The sequence below is a fragment of the Pristiophorus japonicus genome, unplaced genomic scaffold, assembly GCF_044704955.1.
Source record: "Pristiophorus japonicus isolate sPriJap1 unplaced genomic scaffold, sPriJap1.hap1 HAP1_SCAFFOLD_99, whole genome shotgun sequence".
NCBI classification, from domain to species: domain Eukaryota; kingdom Metazoa; phylum Chordata; class Chondrichthyes; family Pristiophoridae; genus Pristiophorus; species Pristiophorus japonicus.
Genome location: NW_027254919.1, coordinates 2,138,972 through 2,159,982, shown reverse-complemented (window position 1 = coordinate 2,159,982; position 21,011 = coordinate 2,138,972). Strand labels below are relative to the sequence as shown.

Here is a 21,011-nt window from a genome sequence, read left to right as displayed (position 1 = left end):
CTCGTTCAAATCTCAGGGGAGCCTGAATGTTTGTTGTCCCAGCTGCTGAAAATTCAGGTCAAACAAGTAAAAAACTGCAGGTTTGCAGTTTTGTTGCCTTTGACATTGATGCTTGATCTGCAAGTCGAGTTTTCAAATCGTGTGTTCAACCGGCAGTTCCCTGTTCCAATCAGCAGAGGAAAAATTAGTTTGCTGTTTCATGCTGCATAATGTGTGCTGAGATTATCTGTGCAATATGCATTCCTCAGGATGAATAAATGCAACGCCTTTTGAAATGCATGCAGTACATGGTTTGCACTCAACAAAACGTTGCATTTTCTTTTCATGCCAAGCATTTTGCATGAATGCATTGCAATGCCAACGCACGTTTTACCTGCCAAGACTGAAGTACAATCTGTGCTGAACAGTGTGAAACAGAAACAGATATTATGAGAATCCATTGCCTCAACGGCATCTGTGTGAATTGCTCTGCATTGATAATTAACAGACCGTAAAGAGGTGAAATTGATGCTGTGAATGCAAAAAGGACAATCCAAAGTGTAATGTTGGAATTGATTTGGCAGATTTTGAGAAAGCTTTCAAATGTTTTGGCATAGTTGGTTCCATGGTGTAATGGTGAGCACTGTGGACTCTGAATCCAGCGATCCGAGTTCAAATCTCGGTGGAACCTGAATGTTTGTTGTCCCAACTGCTGAAAATTTGGAACAAGCATGGAGAAGGCTGCTATTTGGCAGTTTTATTGCCTTTGTCATTGATGCTTGATCTGCAAGTCGAGTTTTCAAATCGTGTGTTCAACCGGCAGTTACCTGTTCCAATCAGCAGAGTAGAAATTAGTTTGCTGTTTAATGCTGCCTTTGCCTGCACAATGTGTGCTGAGATTATCTGTGCAATATGCACTCCGCAGCATGAATAAACGCAATGCCTTTTGAAATGCATGGATTGCACTCAACAAAACGTTGCATTTTCTTTTCATGCCAAGCATTTTGCATGAATGCATTGCAATGCTAACACACGTTTTACCTGGCAAGACTGAAGTACAATCTGTGCTGAACAGTTTGAAACAGAAACAGCTATTTGAGAACCCATAGCCTCAACGGCATCTGTGTGAATTGCTCTGCATCGATAATTAACAGACCGTAAATAGGTGAAACTGACGCTGTGAATGCAAAAATTTCAATCCAAAGTGTAATGTTGGAGTTGATTTTGTACATTTTGAGGAATGTTTCAAATGGACGACCGCAGTTGATTCCATGGTGAAATGGTGATCACTCTGGACTCTAAACTCTAGCAATCCTCGTTCAAATCTCAAGGGAGCCTGAATGTTTGTTGTCCCAGCTGCTGGAAATTCAGGTCAAACAAGTAAAAAACTGCAGGTTTGCAGTTTTGTTGCCTTTGACATTGATGCTTGATCTGCAAGTCGAGTTTTCAAATCGTGTGTTCAACCGGCAGTTCCCTGTTCCAATCAGCAGAGGAAAAATTAGTTTGCTGTTTCATGCTGCATAATGTGTGCTGAGATTATCTGTGCAATATGCATTCCTCAGGATGAATAAATGCAACGCCTTTTGAAATGCATGCAGTACATGGTTTGCACTCAACAAAACGTTGCATTTTCTTTTCATGCCAAGCATTTTGCATGAATGCATTGCAATGCCAACGCACGTTTTACCTGCCAAGACTGAAGTACAATCTGTGCTGAACAGTGTGAAACAGAAACAGATATTATGAGAATCCATTGCCTCAACGGCATCTGTGTGAATTGCTCTGCATTGATAATTAACAGACCGTAAAGAGGTGAAATTGATGCTGTGAATGCAAAAAGGACAATCCAAAGTGTAATGTTGGAATTGATTTGGCAGATTTTGAGAAAGCTTTCAAATGTTTTGGCATAGTTGGTTCCATGGTGTAATGGTGAGCACTGTGGACTCTGAATCCAGCGATCCGAGTTCAAATCTCGGTGGAACCTGAATGTTTGTTGTCCCAACTGCTGAAAATTTGGAACAAGCATGTAGAAGGCTGCTATTTGGCAGTTTTGTTGACTTTGTCATTGATGCTTGATCTGCAAGTCGAGTTTACAAATCGTGTGTTCAACCGGCAGTTACCTGTTCCAATCAGCAGAGTAGAAATTAGTTTGCTGTTTCATGCTACCTTTGCCTGCACAATGTGTGCTGAGATTATCTGTGCAATATGCACTTCGCAAGAGGAATAAAAGCAACGCCTTTTGAAATGCACGCAGAGCATGGATTGCACTCAACAAAAAGTTGCATTTTCTTTTCATGCCAAGCATTTTGCATGAATGCATTGCAATGCTAACACACATTTACCTGGCAAGACTGAAGTACAAGCTGTGATGAACAGTGTGAAACAGAAACAGCTATTTGAGAAGCCATTGCCTCAATGGCATCTGTGTGAATTGCTCTGCATCGATAATTAACAGAGCGTAAAGAGGTGAAACTGACGCTGTGAATGCAAAAAGGACAATCCAAAGTGTAATGTTGGAATTGATTTGGCAGATTTTGAGAAAGCTTTCAAACGTTTTGGCATAGTTGGTTCCATGGTGTAATGGTGAGCACTCTGGACTCTGAATCCAGCGATCTGAGTTCAAATCTCGGTGGAACCTGAATGTTTGTTGTCCCAGCTGCTGAAAATTTGGACCAAGCATGGAGAAGGCTGCTATTTGGCAGTTTTATTGCCTTTGTCATTGATGCTTGATCTGCAAGTCGAGTTTTCAAATCGTGTGTTCAACCGGCAGTTACCTGTTCCAATCAGCAGAGTAGAAATTAGTTTGCTGTTTAATGCTGCCTTTGCCTGCACAATGTGTGCTGAGATTATCTGTGCAATATGCACTCCGCAGCATGAATAAACGCAATGCCTTTTGAAATGCATGGATTGCACTCAACAAAACGTTGCATTTTCTTTTCATGCCAAGCATTTTGCATGAATGCATTGCAATGCTAACACACGTTTTACCTGGCAAGACTGAAGTACAATCTGTGCTGAACAGTTTGAAACAGAAACAGCTATTTGAGAACCCATAGCCTCAACGGCATCTGTGTGAATTGCTCTGCATCGATAATTAACAGACCGTAAATAGGTGAAACTGACGCTGTGAATGCAAAAATTTCAATCCAAAGTGTAATGTTGGAGTTGATTTTGTACATTTTGAGGAATGTTTCAAATGGACGACCGTAGTTGATTCCATGGTGAAATGGTGATCACTCTGGACTCCAAACTCTAGCAATCCTCGTTCAAATCTCAAGGGAGCCTGAATGTTTGTTGTCCCAGCTGCTGGAAATTCAGGTCAAACAAGTAAAAAACTGCAGGTTTGCAGTTTTGTTGCCTTTGACATTGATGCTTGTCGAGTTTTCAAATCGTGTGTTCAACCGGCAGTTCCCTGTTCCAATCAGCAGAGGAAAAATTAGTTTGCTGTTTCATGCTGCATAATGTGTGCTGAGATTATCTGTGCAATATTCATTCCTCAGGATGAATAAATGCAACGCCTTTTGAAATGCATGCAGTACATGGTTTGCACTCAACAAAACGTTGCATTTTCTTTTCATGCCAAGCATTTTGCATGAATGCATTGCAATGCCAACGCACGTTTTACCTGCCAAGACTGAAGTACAATCTGTGCTGAACAGTGTGAAACAGAAACAGATATTATGAGAATCCATTGCCTCAACGGCATCTGTGTGAATTGCTCTGCATTGATAATTAACAGACCGTAAAGAGGTGAAATTGATGCTGTGAATGCAAAAAGGACAATCCAAAATGTAATGTTGGAATTGATTTGGCAGATTTTGAGAAAGCTTTCAAATGTTTTGGCATAGTTGGTTCCATGGTGTAATGGTGAGCACTCTGGACTTTGAATCCAGCAATCCGAGTTCAAATCTCGGTGGAACCTGAATGTTTGTTGTCCCAACTGCTGAAAATTTGGAACAAGCATGTAGAAGGCTGCTATTTGGCAGTTTTGTTGACTTTGTCATTGATGCTTGATCTGCAAGTCGAGTTTACAAATCGTGTGTTCAACCGGCAGTTGCCTGTTCCAATCAGCAGAGTAGAAATTAGTTTGCTGTTTCATGCTACCTTTGCCTGCACAATGTGTGCTGAGATTATCTGTGCAATATGCACTTCGCAAGAGGAATAAAAGCAACGCCTTTTGAAATGCACGCAGAGCATGGATTGCACTCAACAAAAAGTTGCATTTTCTTTTCATGCCAAGCATTTTGCATGAATGCATTGCAATGCCAACGCACATTTACCTGGCAAGACTGAAGTACAAGCTGTGATGAACAGTGTGAAACAGAAACAGCTATTTGAGAAGCCATTGCCTCAACGGCATCTGTGTGAATTGATCTGCATCGATAATTAACAGAGCGTAAAGAGGTGAAACTGACGCTGTGAATGCAAAAAGGACAATCCAAAGTGTAATGTTGGAATTGATTTGGCAGATTTTGAGAAAGCTTTCAAATGTTTCGGCATAGTTGGTTCCATGGTGTAATGGTGCGCACTCTGGACTTTGAATCCAGCAATCTGAGTTCAAATCTCGGTGGAACCTGAATGTTTGTTGTCCCAGCTGCTGAAAATTTGCACCAAGCATGTAGAAGGCTGCTGTTTGGTAGTTTTGTTGCCTTTGTCATTGATGATTGATCTCCAAGTCTAGTTTTCAACCGGCAGTTAGCTGTTCCAATCAGCAGAGTAGAAATTAGTTTGCTGTTTCATGCTGCCTTTGCCTGCACAATGTGTGCTGAGATTATCTGTGCAATATGCACTCCGCAGCATGAATAAACGCAATGCCTTTTGAAATGCATGGATTGCACTCAACAAAACGTTGCATTTTCTTTTCATGCCAAGCATTATGCATGAATGCATTGCAATGCCAATGCACGTTTTACCTGGCAAGACTGAAGTACAAGCTGTGATGAACAGTGTGAAACAGAAACAGCTATTTGAGAAGCCATTGCCTCAACGGCATCTGTGTGAATTGCTCTGCATCGATAATTAACAGAGCGTAAAGAGGTGAAACTGACGCTGTGAATGCAAAAAGGACAATCCAAAGTGTAATGTTGGAATTGATTTGGCAGATTTTGAGAAAGCTTTCAAATGTTTTGGCATAGTTGGTTCCATGGTGTAATGGTGAGCACTCTGGACTCTGAATCCAGCGATCCGAGTTCAAATCTTGGTGGAACCTGAATGTTTGTTGTCCCAGCTGCTGAAAATTTGGACCAAGCATGTAGAAGGCTGCTGTTTGGCAGTTTTGTTGACTTTGTCATTGATGCTTGATCTGCAAGTCGAGTTTTCAAATCGTGTGTTCAACCGGCAGTTACCTGTTCCAATCAGCAGAGTAGAAATTAGTTTGCTGTTTAATGCTGCCTTTGCCTGCACAATGTGTGCTGAGATTATCTGTGCAATATGCACTCCGCAGCATGAATAAACGCAATGCCTTTTGAAATGCATGGATTGCACTCAACAAAACGTTGCATTTTCTTTTCATGCCAAGCATTTTGCATGAATGCATTGCAATGCCAACGCACGTTTTACCTGCCAAGACTGAAGTACAATCTGTGCTGAACAGTGTGAAACAGAAACAGATATTATGAGAATCCATTGCCTCAACGGCATCTGTGTGAATTGCTCTGCATTGATAATTAACAGACCGTAAAGAGGTGAAATTGATGCTGTGAATGCAAAAAGGACAATCCAAAGTGTAATGTTGGAATTGATTTGGCAGATTTTGAGAAAGATTTCAAATGTTTTGGCATAGTTGGTTCCATGGTGTAATGGTGAGCACCCTGGACTTTGAATCCAGCGATCCGAGTTCAAATCTCGGTGGAACCTGAATGTTTGTTGTCCCAGCTGCTGAAAATTTGGAACAAGCATGTAGAAGGCTGCTATTTGGCAGTTTTGTTGACTTTGTCATTGATGCTTGATCTGCAAGTCGAGTTTTCAAATCGTGTGTTCAACCGGCAGTTACCTGTTCCAATCAGCAGAGTAGAAATTAGTTTGCTGTTTCATGCTACCTTTGCCTGCACAATGTGTGCTGAGATTATCTGTGCAATATGCACTTCGCAAGAGGAATAAACGCAATGCCTTTTGAAATGCATGGATTGCACTCAACAAAACGTTGCATTTTCTTTTCATGCCAAGCATTTTGCATGAATGCATTGCAATGCTAACACACGTTTTACCTGGCAAGACTGAAGTACAATCTGTGCTGAACAGTTTGAAACAGAAACAGCTATTTGAGAACCCATAGCCTCAACGGCATCTGTGTGAATTGCTCTGCATCGATAATTAACAGACCGTAAATAGGTGAAACTGACGCTGTGAATGCAAAAATATCAATCCAAAGTGTAATGTTGGAGTTGATTTTGTTCATTTTGAGGAATGTTTCAAATGGACGACCGTAGTTGATTCCATGGTGAAATGGTGATCACTCTGGACTCTAAACTCTAGCAATCCTCGTTCAAATCTCAGGGGAGCCTGAATGTTTGTTGTCCCAGCTGCTGGAAATTCAGGTCAAACAAGTAAAAAACTGCAGGTTTGCAGTTTTGTTGCCTTTGACATTGATGCTTGATCTGCAAGTCGAGTTTTCAAATCGTGTGTTCAACCGGCAGTTCCCTGTTCCAATCAGCAGAGGAAAAATTAGTTTGCTGTTTCATGCTGCATAATGTGTGCTGAGATTATCTGTGCAATATGCATTCCTCAGGATGAATAAATGCAACGCCTTTTGAAATGCATGCAGTACATGGTTTGCACTCAACAAAACGTTGCATTTTCTTTTCATGCCAAGCATTTTGCATGAATGCATTGCAATGCCAACGCACATTTACCTGGCAAGACTGAAGTACAAGCTGTGATGAACAGTGTGAAACAGAAACAGCTATTTGAGAAGCCATTGCCTCAACGGCATCTGTGTGAATTGCTCTGCATCGATAATTAACAGAGCGTAAATCGGTGAAACTGACGCTGTGAATGCAAAAAGGACAATCCAAAGTGTAATGTTGGAATTGATTTGGCAGATTTTGAGAAAGCTTTCAAATGTTTTGGCATAGTTGGTTCCATGGTGTAATGGTGAGCACTGTGGACTCTAAAACCAGCGATTGGAGTTCAAATCTCGGTGGAACCTGAATGTTTGTTGTCCCAACTGCTGAAAATTTGGAACAAGCATGTAGAAGGCTGCTATTTGGCAGTTTTGTTGACTTTGTCATTGATGCTTGATCTGCAAGTCGAGTTTTCAAATCGTGTGTTCAACCGGCAGTTACCTGTTCCAATCAGGAGAGTAGAAATTAGTTTGCTGTTTCATGCTACCTTTGCCTGCACAATGTGTGCTGAGATTATCTGTGCAATATGCACTTCGCAAGAGGAATAAACGCAATGCCTTTTGAAATGCATGGATTGCACTCAACAAAACGTTGCATTTTCTTTTCATGCCAAGCATTTTGCATGAATGCATTGCAATGCTAACACACGTTTTACCTGGCAAGACTGAAGTACAATCTGTGCTGAACAGTTTGAAACAGAAACAGCTATTTGAGAACCCATAGCCTCAACGGCATCTGTGTGAATTGCTCTGCATCGATAATTAACAGACCGTAAATAGGTGAAACTGACGCTGTGAATGCAAAAATATCAATCCAAAGTGTAATGTTGGAGTTGATTTTGTACATTTTGAGGAATGTTTCAAATGGACGACCGTAGTTGATTCCATGGTGAAATGGTGATCACTCTGGACTCTAAACTCTAGCAATCCTCGTTCAAATCTCAGGGGAGCCTGAATGTTTGTTGTCCCAGCTGCTGGAAATTCAGGTCAAACAAGTAAAAAACTGCAGGTTTGCAGTTTTGTTGCCTTTGACATTGATGCTTGATCTGCAAGTCGAGTTTTCAAATCGTGTGTTCAACCGGCAGTTCCCTGTTCCAATCAGCAGAGGAAAAATTAGTTTGCTGTTTCATGCTGCATAATGTGTGCTGAGATTATCTGTGCAATATGCATTCCTCAGGATGAATAAATGCAATGCCTTTTGAAATGCATGCAGTACATGGTTTGCACTCAACAAAACGTTGCATTTTCTTTTCATGCCAAGCATTTTGCATGAATGCATTGCAATGCCAACGCACATTTTACCTGCCAAGACTGAAGTACAATCTGTGCTGAACAGTGTGAAACAGAAACAGATATTATGAGAATCCATTGCCTCAACGGCATCTGTGTGAATTGCTCTGCATTGATAATTAACAGACCGTAAAGAGGTGAAATTGATGCTGTGAATGCAAAAAGGACAATCCAAAGTGTAATGTTGGAATTGATTTGGCAGATTTTGAGAAAGCTTTCAAATGTTTTCGCATAGTTGGTTCCATGGTGTAATGGTGAGCACTCTGGACTTTGAATCCAGCAATCCGAGTTCAAATCTCGGTGGAACCTGAATGTTTGTTGTCCCAGCTGCTGAAAATTTGGAATAAGCATGTAGAAGGCTGCTATTTGGCAGTTTTGTTGACTTTGTCATTGATGCTTGATCTGCAAGTCGAGTTTTCAAATCGTGTGTTCAACCGGCAGTTACCTGTTCCAATCAGCAGAGTAGAAATTAGTTTGCTGTTTAATGCTGCCTTTGCCTGCACAATGTGTGCTGAGATTATCTGTGCAATATGCACTCCGCAGCATGAATAAACGCAATGCCTTTTGAAATGCATGGATTGCACTCAACAAAACGTTGCATTTTCTTTTCATGCCAAGCATTTTGCATGAATGCATTGCAATGCCAACGCACGTTTTACCTGCCAAGACTGAAGTACAATCTGTGCTGAACAGTGTGAAACAGAAACAGATATTATGAGAATCCATTGCCTCAACGGCATCTGTGTGAATTGCTCTGCATTGATAATTAACAGACCGTAAAGAGGTGAAATTGATGCTGTGAATGCAAAAAGGACAATCCAAAGTGTAATGTTGGAATTGATTTGGCAGATTTTGAGAAAGATTTCAAATGTTTTGGCATAGTTGGTTCCATGGTGTAATGGTGAGCACCCTGGACTTTGAATCCAGCGATCCGAGTTCAAATCTCGGTGGAACCTGAATGTTTGTTGTCCCAGCTGCTGAAAATTTGGAACAAGCATGTAGAAGGCTGCTATTTGGCAGTTTTGTTGACTTTGTCATTGATGCTTGATCTGCAAGTCGAGTTTTCAAATCGTGTGTTCAACCGGCAGTTACCTGTTCCAATCAGCAGAGTAGAAATTAGTTTGCTGTTTCATGCTACCTTTGCCTGCACAATGTGTGCTGAGATTATCTGTGCAATATGCACTTCGCAAGAGGAATAAACGCAATGCCTTTTGAAATGCATGGATTGCACTCAACAAAACGTTGCATTTTCTTTTCATGCCAAGCATTTTGCATGAATGCATTGCAATGCTAACACACGTTTTACCTGGCAAGACTGAAGTACAATCTGTGCTGAACAGTTTGAAACAGAAACAGCTATTTGAGAACCCATAGCCTCAACGGCATCTGTGTGAATTGCTCTGCATCGATAATTAACAGACCGTAAATAGGTGAAACTGACGCTGTGAATGCAAAAATATCAATCCAAAGTGTAATGTTGGAGTTGATTTTGTACATTTTGAGGAATGTTTCAAATGGACGACCGTAGTTGATTCCATGGTGAAATGGTGATCACTCTGGACTCTAAACTCTAGCAATCCTCGTTCAAATCTCAGGGGAGCCTGAATGTTTGTTGTCCCAGCTGCTGGAAATTCAGGTCAAACAAGTAAAAAACTGCAGGTTTGCAGTTTTGTTGCCTTTGACATTGATGCTTGATCTGCAAGTCGAGTTTTCAAATCGTGTGTTCAACCGGCAGTTCCCTGTTCCAATCAGCAGAGGAAAAATTAGTTTGCTGTTTCATGCTGCATAATGTGTGCTGAGATTATCTGTGCAATATGCATTCCTCAGGATGAATAAATGCAACGCCTTTTGAAATGCATGCAGTACATGGTTTGCACTCAACAAAACGTTGCATTTTCTTTTCATGCCAAGCATTTTGCATGAATGCATTGCAATGCCAACGCACATTTACCTGGCAAGACTGAAGTACAAGCTGTGATGAACAGTGTGAAACAGAAACAGCTATTTGAGAAGCCATTGCCTCAACGGCATCTGTGTGAATTGCTCTGCATCGATAATTAACAGACCGTAAATCGGTGAAACTGACGCTGTGAATGCAAAAAGGACAATCCAAAGTGTAATGTTGGAATTGATTTGGCAGATTTTGAGAAAGCTTTCAAATGTTTTGGCATAGTTGGTTCCATGGTGTAATGGTGAGCACTGTGGACTCTAAATCCAGCGATCCGAGTTCAAATCTCGGTGGAACCTGAATGTTTGTTGTCCCAACTGCTGAAAATTTGGAACAAGCATGTAGAAGGCTGCTATTTGGCAGTTTTGTTGACTTTGTCATTGATGCTTGATCTGCAAGTCGAGTTTTCAAATCGTGTGTTCAACCGGCAGTTACCTGTTCCAATCAGCAGAGTAGAAATTAGTTTGCTGTTTCATGCTACCTTTGCCTGCACAATGTGTGCTGAGATTATCTGTGCAATATGCACTTCGCAAGAGGAATAAACGCAATGCCTTTTGAAATGCATGGATTGCACTCAACAAAACGTTGCATTTTCTTTTCATGCCAAGCATTTTGCATGAATGCATTGCAATGCTAACACACGTTTTACCTGGCAAGACTGAAGTACAATCTGTGCTGAACAGTTTGAAACAGAAACAGCTATTTGAGAACCCATAGCCTCAACGGCATCTGTGTGAATTGCTCTGCATCGATAATTAACAGACCGTAAATAGGTGAAACTGACGCTGTGAATGCAAAAATATCAATCCAAAGTGTAATGTTGGAGTTGATTTTGTACATTTTGAGGAATGTTTCAAATGGACGACCGTAGTTGATTCCATGGTGAAATGGTGATCACTCTGGACTCTAAACTCTAGCAATCCTCGTTCAAATCTCAGGGGAGCCTGAATGTTTGTTGTCCCAGCTGCTGGAAATTCAGGTCAAACAAGTAAAAAACTGCAGGTTTGCAGTTTTGTTGCCTTTGACATTGATGCTTGATCTGCAAGTCGAGTTTTCAAATCGTGTGTTCAACCGGCAGTTCCCTGTTCCAATCAGCAGAGGAAAAATTAGTTTGCTGTTTCATGCTGCATAATGTGTGCTGAGATTATCTGTGCAATATGCATTCCTCAGGATGAATAAATGCAACGCCTTTTGAAATGCATGCAGTACATGGTTTGCACTCAACAAAACGTTGCATTTTCTTTTCATGCCAAGCATTTTGCATGAATGCATTGCAATGCCAACGCACATTTTACCTGCCAAGACTGAAGTACAATCTGTGCTGAACAGTGTGAAACAGAAACAGATATTATGAGAATCCATTGCCTCAACGGCATCTGTGTGAATTGCTCTGCATTGATAATTAACAGACCGTAAAGAGGTGAAATTGATGCTGTGAATGCAAAAAGGACAATCCAAAGTGTAATGTTGGAATTGATTTGGCAGATTTTGAGAAAGCTTTCAAATGTTTTCGCATAGTTGGTTCCATGGTGTAATGGTGAGCACTCTGGACTTTGAATCCAGCAATCCGAGTTCAAATCTCGGTGGAACCTGAATGTTTGTTGTCCCAGCTGCTGAAAATTTGGAACAAGCATGTAGATGGCTGCTATTTGGCAGTTTTGTTGACTTTGTCATTGATGCTTGATCTGCAAGTCGAGTTTTCAAATCGTGTGTTCAACCGGCAGTTGCCTGTTCCAATCAGCAGAGTAGAAATTAGTTTGCTGTTTCATGCTACCTTTGCCTGCACAATGTGTGCTGAGATTATCTGTGCAATATGCACTTCGCAAGAGGAATAAACGCAATGCCTTTTGAAATGCATGGATTGCACTCAACAAAACGTTGCATTTTCTTTTCATGCCAAGCATTTTGCATGAATGCATTGCAATGCTAACACACGTTTTACCTGGCAAGACTGAAGTACAATCTGTGCTGAACAGTTTGAAACAGAAACAGCTATTTGAGAACCCATAGCCTCAACGGCATCTGTGTGAATTGCTCTGCATCGATAATTAACAGACCGTAAATAGGTGAAACTGACGCTGTGAATGCAAAAATATCAATCCAAAGTGTAATGTTGGAGTTGATTTTGTACATTTTGAGGAATGTTTCAAATGGACGACCGTAGTTGATTTCATGGTGAAATGGTGATCACTCTGGACTCTAAACTCTAGCAATCCTCGTTCAAATCTCAGGGGAGCCTGAATGTTTGTTGTCCCAGCTGCTGGAAATTCAGGTCAAACAAGTAAAAAACTGCAGGTTTGCAGTTTTGTTGCCTTTGACATTGATGCTTGATCTGCAAGTCGAGTTTTCAAATCGTGTGTTCAACCGGCAGTTCCCTGTTCCAATCAGCAGAGGAAAAATTAGTTTGCTGTTTCATGCTGCATAATGTGTGCTGAGATTATCTGTGCAATATGCATTCCTCAGGATGAATAAATGCAACGCCTTTTGAAATGCATGCAGTACATGGTTTGCACTCAACAAAACGTTGCATTTTCTTTTCATGCCAAGCATTTTGCATGAATGCATTGCAATGCCAACGCACATTTACCTGGCAAGACTGAAGTACAAGCTGTGATGAACAGTGTGAAACAGAAACAGCTATTTGAGAAGCCATTGCCTCAACGGCATCTGTGTGAATTGCTCTGCATCGATAATTAACAGAGCGTAAATCGGTGAAACTGACGCTGTGAATGCAAAAAGGACAATCCAAAGTGTAATGTTGGAATTGATTTGGCAGATTTTGAGAAAGCTTTCAAATGTTTTGGCATAGTTGGTTCCATGGTGTAATGGTGAGCACTGTGGACTCTAAATCCAGCGATCCGAGTTCAAATCTCGGTGGAACCTGAATGTTTGTTGTCCCAACTGCTGAAAATTTGGAACAAGCATGTAGAAGGCTGCTATTTGGCAGTTTTGTTGACTTTGTCATTGATGCTTGATCTGCAAGTCGAGTTTACAAATCGTGTGTTCAACCGGCAGTTGCCTGTTCCAATCAGCAGAGTAGAAATTAGTTTGCTGTTTCATGCTACCTTTGCCTGCACAATGTGTGCTGAGATTATCTGTGCAATATGCACTTCGCAAGAGGAATAAAAGCAACGCCTTTTGAAATGCACGCAGAGCATGGATTGCACTCAACAAAAAGTTGCATTTTCTTTTCATGCCAAGCATTTTGCATGAATGCATTGCAATGCTAACACACGTTTTACCTGGCAAGACTGAAGTACAATCTGTGCTGAACAGTTTGAAACAGAAACAGCTATTATGAGAATCCATTGCCTCAACGGCATCTGTGTGAATTGCTCTGCATTGATAATTAACAGACCGTAAAGAGGTGAAACTGATGCTGTGAATGCAAAAAGGACAATCCAAAGTGTAATGTTGGAATTGATTTGGCAGATTTTGAGAAAGCTTTCAAATGTTTTCGCATAGTTGGTTCCATGGTGTAATGGTGAGCACTCTGGACTTTGAATCCAGCAATCTGAGTTCAAATCTCGGTGGAACCTGAATGTTTGTTGTCCCAACTGCTGAAAATTTGGAACAAGCATGTAGAAGGCTGCTATTTGGCAGTTTTGTTGACTTTGTCATTGATGCTTGATCTGCAAGTCGAGTTTACAAATCGTGTGTTCAACCGGCAGTTACCTGTTCCAATCAGCAGAGTAGAAATTAGTTTGCTGTTTCATGCTACCTTTGCCTGCACAATGTGTGCTGAGATTATCTGTGCAATATGCACTTCGCAAGAGGAATAAAAGCAACGCCTTTTGAAATGCACGCAGAGCATGGATTGCACTCAACAAAAAGTTGCATTTTCTTTTCATGCCAAGCATTTTGCATGAATGCATTGCAATGCTAACACACATTTACCTGGCAAGACTGAAGTACAAGCTGTGATGAACAGTGTGAAACAGAAACAGCTATTTGAGAAGCCATTGCCTCAATGGCATCTGTGTGAATTGCTCTGCATCGATAATTAACAGAGCGTAAAGAGGTGAAACTGACGCTGTGAATGCAAAAAGGACAATCCAAAGTGTAATGTTGGAATTGATTTGGCAGATTTTGAGAAAGCTTTCAAATGTTTTGGCATAGTTGGTTCCATGGTGTAATGGTGAGCACTCTGGACTCTGAATCCAGCAATCTGAGTTCAAATCTCGGTGGAACCTGAATGTTTGTTGTCCCAGCTGCTGAAAATTTGGACCAAGCATGGAGAAGGCTGCTATTTGGCAGTTTTATTGCCTTTGTCATTGATGCTTGATCTGCAAGTCGAGTTTTCAAATCGTGTGTTCAACCGGCAGTTACCTGTTCCAATCAGCAGAGTAGAAATTAGTTTGCTGTTTAATGCTGCCTTTGCCTGCACAATGTGTGCTGAGATTATCTGTGCAATATGCACTCCGCAGCATGAATAAACGCAATGCCTTTTGAAATGCATGGATTGCACTCAACAAAACGTTGCATTTTCTTTTCATGCCAAGCATTTTGCATGAATGCATTGCAATGCTAACACACGTTTTACCTGGCAAGACTGAAGTACAATCTGTGCTGAACAGTTTGAAACAGAAACAGCTATTTGAGAACCCATAGCCTCAACGGCATCTGTGTGAATTGCTCTGCATCGATAATTAACAGAGCGTAAATCGGTGAAACTGACGCTGTGAATGCAAAAAGGACAATCCAAAGTGTAATGTTGGAATTGATTTGGCAGATTTTGAGAAAGCTTTCAAATGTTTTGGCATCGTTGGTTCCATGGCGTAATGGTGAGCACTCTGGACTTTGAATCCAGCGATCCGAGTTCAAATCTCGGTGGAACCTGAATGTTTGTTGTCCCAACTGCTGAAAATTTGGAACAAGCATGTAGAAGGCTGCTGTTTGGCAGTTTTGTTGACTTTGTCATTGATGCTTGATCTGCAAGTCGAGTTTTCAAATCGTGTGTTCAACCGGCAGTTACCTGTTCCAATCAGCAGAGTAGAAATTAGTTTGCTGTTTCATGCTACCTTTGCCTGCACAATGTGTGCTGAGATTATCTGTGCAATATGCACTTCGCAAGAGGAATAAAAGCAACGCCTTTTGAAATGCATGCAGTACATGGTTTGCACTCAACAAAACGTTGCATTTTCTTTTCATGCCAAGCATTATGCATGAATGCATTGCAATGCCAATGCTCGTTTTACCTGGCAAGACTGAAGTACAAGCTGTGATGAACAGTGTGAAACAGAAACAGCTATTTGAGAAGCCATTGCCTCAACGGCATCTGTGTGAATTGCTCTGCATCGATAATTAACAGAGCGTAAAGAGGTGAAACTGACGCTGTGAATGCAAAAAGGACAATCCAAAGTGTAATGTTGGAATTGATTTGGCAGATTTTGAGAAAGCTTTCAAATGTTTTGGCATAGTTGGTTCCATGGTGTAATGGTGAGCACTCTGGACTCTGAATCCAGCGATCCGAGTTCAAATCTTGGTGGAACCTGAATGTTTGTTGTCCCAGCTGCTGAAAATTTGGACCAAGCATGTAGAAGGCTGCTGTTTGGCAGTTTTGTTGCCTTTGTCATTGATGCTTGATCTGCAAGTCGAGTTTTCAAATCGTGTGTTCAACCGGCAGTTACCTGTTCCAATCAGCAGAGTAGAAATTAGTTTGCTGTTTAATGCTGCCTTTGCCTGCACAATGTGTGCTGAGATTATCTGTGCAATATGCACTCCGCAGCATGAATAAACGCAATGCCTTTTGAAATGCATGGATTGCACTCAACAAAACGTTGCATTTTCTTTTCATGCCAAGCATTTTGCATGAATGCATTGCAATGCCAACGCACGTTTTACCTGCCAAGACTGAAGTACAATCTGTGCTGAACAGTGTGAAACAGAAACAGATATTATGAGAATCCATTGCCTCAACGGCATCTGTGTGAATTGCTCTGCATTGATAATTAACAGACCGTAAAGAGGTGAAATTGATGCTGTGAATGCAAAAAGGACAATCCAAAGTGTAATGTTGGAATTGATTTGGCAGATTTTGAGAAAGATTTCATATGTTTTGGCATAGTTGGTTCCATGGTGTAATGGTGAGCACTCTGGACTTTGAATCCAGCGATCCGAGTTCAAATCTCGGTGGAACCTGAATGTTTGTTGTCCCAGCTGCTGAAAATTTGGAACAAGCATGTAGAAGGCTGCTATTTGGCAGTTTTGTTGACTTTGTCATTGATGCTTGATCTGCAAGTCGAGTTTTCAAATCGTGTGTTCAACCGGCAGTTACCTGTTCCAATCAGCAGAGTAGAAATTAGTTTGCTGTTTCATGCTACCTTTGCCTGCACAATGTGTGCTGAGATTATCTGTGCAATATGCACTTCGCAAGAGGAATAAACGCAATGCCTTTTGAAATGCATGGATTGCACTCAACAAAACGTTGCATTTTCTTTTCATGCCAAGCATTTTGCATGAATGCATTGCAATGCTAACACACGTTTTACCTGGCAAGACTGAAGTACAATCTGTGCTGAACAGTTTGAAACAGAAACAGCTATTTGAGAACCAATAGCCTCAACGGCATCTGTGTGAATTGCTCTGCATCGATAATTAACAGACCGTAAATAGGTGAAACTGACGCTGTGAATGCAAAAATATCAATCCAAAGTGTAATGTTGGAGTTGATTTTGTACATTTTGAGGAATGTTTCAAATGGACGACCGTAGTTGATTCCATGGTGAAATGGTGATCACTCTGGACTCTAAACTCTAGCAATCCTCGTTCAAATCTCAGGGGAGCCTGAATGTTTGTTGTCCCAGCTGCTGGAAATTCAGGTCAAACAAGTAAAAAACTGCAGGTTTGCAGTTTTGTTGCCTTTGACATTGATGCTTGATCTGCAAGTCGAGTTTTCAAATCGTGTGTTCAACCGGCAGTTCCCTGTTCCAATCAGCAGAGGAAAAATTAGTTTGCTGTTTCATGCTGCATAATGTGTGCTGAGATTATCTGTGCAATATGCATTCCTCAGGATGAATAAATGCAACGCCTTTTGAAATGCATGCAGTACATGGTTTGCACTCAACAAAACGTTGCATTTTCTTTTCATGCCAAGCATTTTGCATGAATGCATTGCAATGCCAACGCACATTTACCTGGCAAGACTGAAGTACAAGCTGTGATGAACAGTGTGAAACAGAAACAGCTATTTGAGAAGCCATTGCCTCAACGGCATCTGTGTGAATTGCTCTGCATCGATAATTAACAGAGCGTAAATCGGTGAAACTGACGCTGTGAATGCAAAAAGGACAATCCAAAGTGTAATGTTGGAATTGATTTGGCAGATTTTGAGAAAGCTTTCAAATGTTTTGGCATAGTTGGTTCCATGGTGTAATGGTGAGCACTGTGGACTCTGAATCCAGCGATCCGAGTTCAAATCTCGGTGGAACTTGAATGTTTGTTGTCCCAACTGCTGAAAATTTGGAACAAGCATGTAGAAGGCTGCTATTTGGCAGTTTTGTTGACTTTGTCATTGATGCTTGATCTGCAAGTCGAGTTTTCAAATCGTGTGTTCAACCGGCAGTTACCTGTTCCAATCAGCAGAGTAGAAATTAGTTTGCTGTTTCATGCTACCTTTGCCTGCACAATGTGTGCTGAGATGATCTGTGCAATATGCACTTCGCAAGAGGAATAAACGCAATGCCTTTTGAAATGCATGGATTGCACTCAACAAAACGTTGCATTTTCTTTTCATGCCAAGCATTTTGCATGAATGCATTGCAATGCTAACACACGTTTTACCTGGCAAGACTGAAGTACAATCTGTGCTGAACAGTTTGAAACAGAAACAGCTATTTGAGAACCCATAGCCTCAACGGCATCTGTGTGAATTGCTCTGCATCGATAATTAACAGACCGTAAATAGGTGAAACTGACGCTGTGAATGCAAAAATATCAATCCAAAGTGTAATGTTGGAGTTGATTTTGTACATTTTGAGGAATGTTTCAAATGGACGACCGTAGTTGATTCCATGGTGAAATGGTGATCACTCTGGACTCTAAACTCTAGCAATGCTCGTTCAAATCTCAGGGGAGCCTGAATGTTTGTTGTCCCAGCTGCTGGAAATTCAGGTCAAACAAGTAAAAAACTGCAGGTTTGCAGTTTTGTTGCCTTTGACATTGATGCTTGATCTGCAAGTCGAGTTTTCAAATCGTGTGTTCAACCGGCAGTTCCCTGTTCCAATCAGCAGAGGAAAAATTAGTTTGCTGTTTCATGCTGCATAATGTGTGCTGAGATTATCTGTGCAATATGCATTCCTCAGGATGAATAAATGCAACGCCTTTTGAAATGCATGCAGTACATGGTTTGCACTCAACAAAACGTTGCATTTTCTTTTCATGCCAAGCATTTTGCATGAATGCATTGCAATGCCAACGCACGTTTTACCTGCCAAGACTGAAGTACAATCTGTGCTGAACAGTGTGAAACAGAAACAGATATTATGAGAATCCATTGCCTCAACGGCATCTGTGTGAATTGCTCTGCATTGATAATTAACAGACCGTAAAGAGGTGAAATTGATGCTGTGAATGCAAAAAGGACAATCCAAAGTGTAATGTTGGAATTGATTTGGCAGATTTTGAGAAAGCTTTCAAATGTTTTCGCATAGTTGGTTCCATGGTGTAATGGTGAGCACTCTGGACTTTGAATCCAGCAATCCGAGTTCAAATCTCGGTGGAACCTGAATGTTTGTTGTCCCAACTGCTGAAAATTTGGAACAAGCATGTAGAAGGCTGCTGTTTGGCAGTTTTGTTGACTTTGTCATTGATGCTTGATCTGCAAGTCGAGTTTTCAAATCGTGTGTTCAACCGGCAGTTACCTGTTCCAATCAGCAGAGTAGAAATTAGTTTGCTGTTTCATGCTACCTTTGCCTGCACAATGTGTGCTGAGATTATCTGTGCAATATGCACTTCGCAAGAGGAATAAAAGCAACGCCTTTTGAAATGCACGCAGAGCATGGATTGCACTCAACAAAAAGTTGCATTTTCTTTTCATGCCAAGCATTTTGCATGAATGCATTGCAATGCTAACACACGTTTTACCTGGCAAGACTGAAGTACAATCTGTGCTGAACAGTTTGAAACAGAAACAGCTATTATGAGAATCCATTGCCTCAACGGCATCTGTGTGAATTGCTCTGCATTGATAATTAACAGACCGTAAAGAGGTGAAACTGATGCTGTGAATGCAAAAAGGACAATCCAAAGTGTAATGTTGGAATTGATTTGGCAGATTTTGAGAAAGCTTTCAAATGTTTTGGCATCGTTGGTTCCATGGCGTAATGGTGAGCACTCTGGACTTTGAATCCAGCGATCCGAGTTCAAATCTCGGTGGAACCTGAATGTTTGTTGGCCCAACTGCTGAAAATTTGGAACAAGCATGTAGAAGGCTGCTGTTTGGCAGTTTTGTTGACTTTGTCATTGATGCTTGATCTGCAAGTCGAGTTTTCAAATCGTGTGTTCAACCGGCAGTTACCTGTTCCAATCAGCAGAGTAGAAATTAGTTTGCTGTTTCATGCTACCTTTGCCTGCACAATGTGTGCTGAGATTATCTGTGCAATATGCACTTCGCAAGAGGAATAAAAGCAACGCCTTTTGAAATGCATGCAGTACATGGTTTGCACTCAACAAAACGTTGCATTTTCTTTTCATGCCAAGCATTATGCATGAATGCATTGCAATGCCAATGCTCGTTTTACCTGGCAAGACTGAAGTACAAGCTGTGATGAACAGTGTGAAACAGAAACAGCTATTTGAGAAGCCATTGCCTCAACGGCATCTGTGTGAATTGCTCTGCATCGATAATTAACAGAGCGTAAAGAGGTGAAACTGACGCTGTGAATGCAAAAAGGACAATCCAAAGTGTAATGTTGGAATTATTTGGCAGATTTTGAGAAAGCTTTCAAATGTTTTGGCATAGTTGGTTCCATGGTGTAATGGTGAGCACTCTGGACTCTGAATCCAGCGATCCAAGCTCAAATCTTGGTGGAACCTGAATGTTTGTTGTCCCAGCTGCTGAAAATTTGGACCAAGCATGTAGAAGGCTGCTGTTTGGCAGTTTTGTTGCCTTTGTCATTGATGCTTGATCTGCAAGTCGAGTTTTCAAATCGTGTGTTCAACCGGCAGTTACCTGTTCCAATCAGCAGAGTAGAAATTAGTTTGTTGTTTAATGCTGCCTTTGCCTGCACAATGTTTGTCTGAGATTATCTGTGCAATATGCACTCCGCAGCATGAATAAACGCAATGCCTTTTGAAATGCATGGATTGCACTCAACAAAACGTTGCATTTTCTTTTCATGCCAAGCATTTTGCATGAATGCATTGCAATGCCAACGCACGTTTTACCTGCCAAGACTGAAGTACAATCTGTGCTGAACAGTGTGAAACAGAAACAGATATTATGAGAATCCATTGCCTCAACGGCATCTGTGTGAATTGCTCTGCATTGATAATTAACAGACCGTAAAGAGGTGAAATTGATGCTGTGAATGCAAAAAGGACAATCCAAAGTGTAATGTTGGAATTGATTTGGCAGATTTTGAGAAAGATTTCAAATGTTTTCGCATAGTTGGTTCCATGGTGTAATGGTGAGCACTCTGGACTTTGAATCCAGCGATCCGAGTTCAAATCTCGGTGGAACCTGAATGTTTGTTGTCCCAACTGCTGAAAATTTGGAACAAGCATGTAGAAGGCTGCTGTTTGGCAGTTTTGTTGACTTTGTCATTGATGCTTGATCTGCAAGTCGAGTTTACAAATCGTGTGTTCAACCGGCAGTTACCTGTTCCAATCAGCAGAGTAGAAATTAGTTTGCTGTTTCATGCTACCTTTGCCTGCACAATGTGTGCTGAGATTATCTGTGCAATATGCACTTCGCAAGAGGAATAAACGCAATGCCTTTTGAAATGCATGGAT

At 41.1% G+C, this 21,011-nt stretch overlaps 20 non-coding genes across 20 annotated transcripts; all 20 read left to right on the top strand.

Annotated features, from left to right (window-relative positions):
- The first annotated feature begins 598 nt into the window (after positions 1-598).
- trnaq-cug (transfer RNA glutamine (anticodon CUG)) lies at positions 599-670 on the top strand. Its single transcript has one exon. It is a non-coding gene; the product is annotated as a tRNA-Gln (tRNA).
- A 1,221-nt stretch (positions 671-1,891) lies between these two features.
- Positions 1,892-1,963, top strand: trnaq-cug (transfer RNA glutamine (anticodon CUG)). Its single transcript has one exon. It is a non-coding gene; the product is annotated as a tRNA-Gln (tRNA).
- Positions 1,964-2,545: 582 nt separating this feature from the next.
- trnaq-cug (transfer RNA glutamine (anticodon CUG)) lies at positions 2,546-2,617 on the top strand. The gene has a single exon. It is a non-coding gene; the product is annotated as a tRNA-Gln (tRNA).
- Positions 2,618-3,829: 1,212 nt separating this feature from the next.
- On the top strand, positions 3,830-3,901 carry trnaq-uug (transfer RNA glutamine (anticodon UUG)). The gene has a single exon. It is a non-coding gene; the product is annotated as a tRNA-Gln (tRNA).
- A 582-nt stretch (positions 3,902-4,483) lies between these two features.
- On the top strand, positions 4,484-4,555 carry trnaq-uug (transfer RNA glutamine (anticodon UUG)). The gene has a single exon. It is a non-coding gene; the product is annotated as a tRNA-Gln (tRNA).
- Positions 4,556-5,116: 561 nt separating this feature from the next.
- trnaq-cug (transfer RNA glutamine (anticodon CUG)) lies at positions 5,117-5,188 on the top strand. The gene has a single exon. It is a non-coding gene; the product is annotated as a tRNA-Gln (tRNA).
- Positions 5,189-5,763: 575 nt separating this feature from the next.
- Positions 5,764-5,835, top strand: trnaq-uug (transfer RNA glutamine (anticodon UUG)). Its single transcript has one exon. It is a non-coding gene; the product is annotated as a tRNA-Gln (tRNA).
- Positions 5,836-8,347: 2,512 nt separating this feature from the next.
- Positions 8,348-8,419, top strand: trnaq-uug (transfer RNA glutamine (anticodon UUG)). The gene has a single exon. It is a non-coding gene; the product is annotated as a tRNA-Gln (tRNA).
- A 575-nt stretch (positions 8,420-8,994) lies between these two features.
- Positions 8,995-9,066, top strand: trnaq-uug (transfer RNA glutamine (anticodon UUG)). The gene has a single exon. It is a non-coding gene; the product is annotated as a tRNA-Gln (tRNA).
- A 2,512-nt stretch (positions 9,067-11,578) lies between these two features.
- Positions 11,579-11,650, top strand: trnaq-uug (transfer RNA glutamine (anticodon UUG)). The gene has a single exon. It is a non-coding gene; the product is annotated as a tRNA-Gln (tRNA).
- A 1,875-nt stretch (positions 11,651-13,525) lies between these two features.
- On the top strand, positions 13,526-13,597 carry trnaq-uug (transfer RNA glutamine (anticodon UUG)). The gene has a single exon. It is a non-coding gene; the product is annotated as a tRNA-Gln (tRNA).
- A 582-nt stretch (positions 13,598-14,179) lies between these two features.
- Positions 14,180-14,251, top strand: trnaq-cug (transfer RNA glutamine (anticodon CUG)). Its single transcript has one exon. It is a non-coding gene; the product is annotated as a tRNA-Gln (tRNA).
- A 574-nt stretch (positions 14,252-14,825) lies between these two features.
- trnaq-uug (transfer RNA glutamine (anticodon UUG)) lies at positions 14,826-14,897 on the top strand. The gene has a single exon. It is a non-coding gene; the product is annotated as a tRNA-Gln (tRNA).
- A 583-nt stretch (positions 14,898-15,480) lies between these two features.
- Positions 15,481-15,552, top strand: trnaq-cug (transfer RNA glutamine (anticodon CUG)). The gene has a single exon. It is a non-coding gene; the product is annotated as a tRNA-Gln (tRNA).
- Positions 15,553-16,127: 575 nt separating this feature from the next.
- Positions 16,128-16,199, top strand: trnaq-uug (transfer RNA glutamine (anticodon UUG)). Its single transcript has one exon. It is a non-coding gene; the product is annotated as a tRNA-Gln (tRNA).
- A 1,219-nt stretch (positions 16,200-17,418) lies between these two features.
- On the top strand, positions 17,419-17,490 carry trnaq-cug (transfer RNA glutamine (anticodon CUG)). Its single transcript has one exon. It is a non-coding gene; the product is annotated as a tRNA-Gln (tRNA).
- A 1,221-nt stretch (positions 17,491-18,711) lies between these two features.
- Positions 18,712-18,783, top strand: trnaq-uug (transfer RNA glutamine (anticodon UUG)). The gene has a single exon. It is a non-coding gene; the product is annotated as a tRNA-Gln (tRNA).
- A 584-nt stretch (positions 18,784-19,367) lies between these two features.
- trnaq-uug (transfer RNA glutamine (anticodon UUG)) lies at positions 19,368-19,439 on the top strand. The gene has a single exon. It is a non-coding gene; the product is annotated as a tRNA-Gln (tRNA).
- A 582-nt stretch (positions 19,440-20,021) lies between these two features.
- Positions 20,022-20,093, top strand: trnaq-cug (transfer RNA glutamine (anticodon CUG)). Its single transcript has one exon. It is a non-coding gene; the product is annotated as a tRNA-Gln (tRNA).
- A 576-nt stretch (positions 20,094-20,669) lies between these two features.
- Positions 20,670-20,741, top strand: trnaq-uug (transfer RNA glutamine (anticodon UUG)). The gene has a single exon. It is a non-coding gene; the product is annotated as a tRNA-Gln (tRNA).
- Positions 20,742-21,011: the final 270 nt, after the last annotated feature.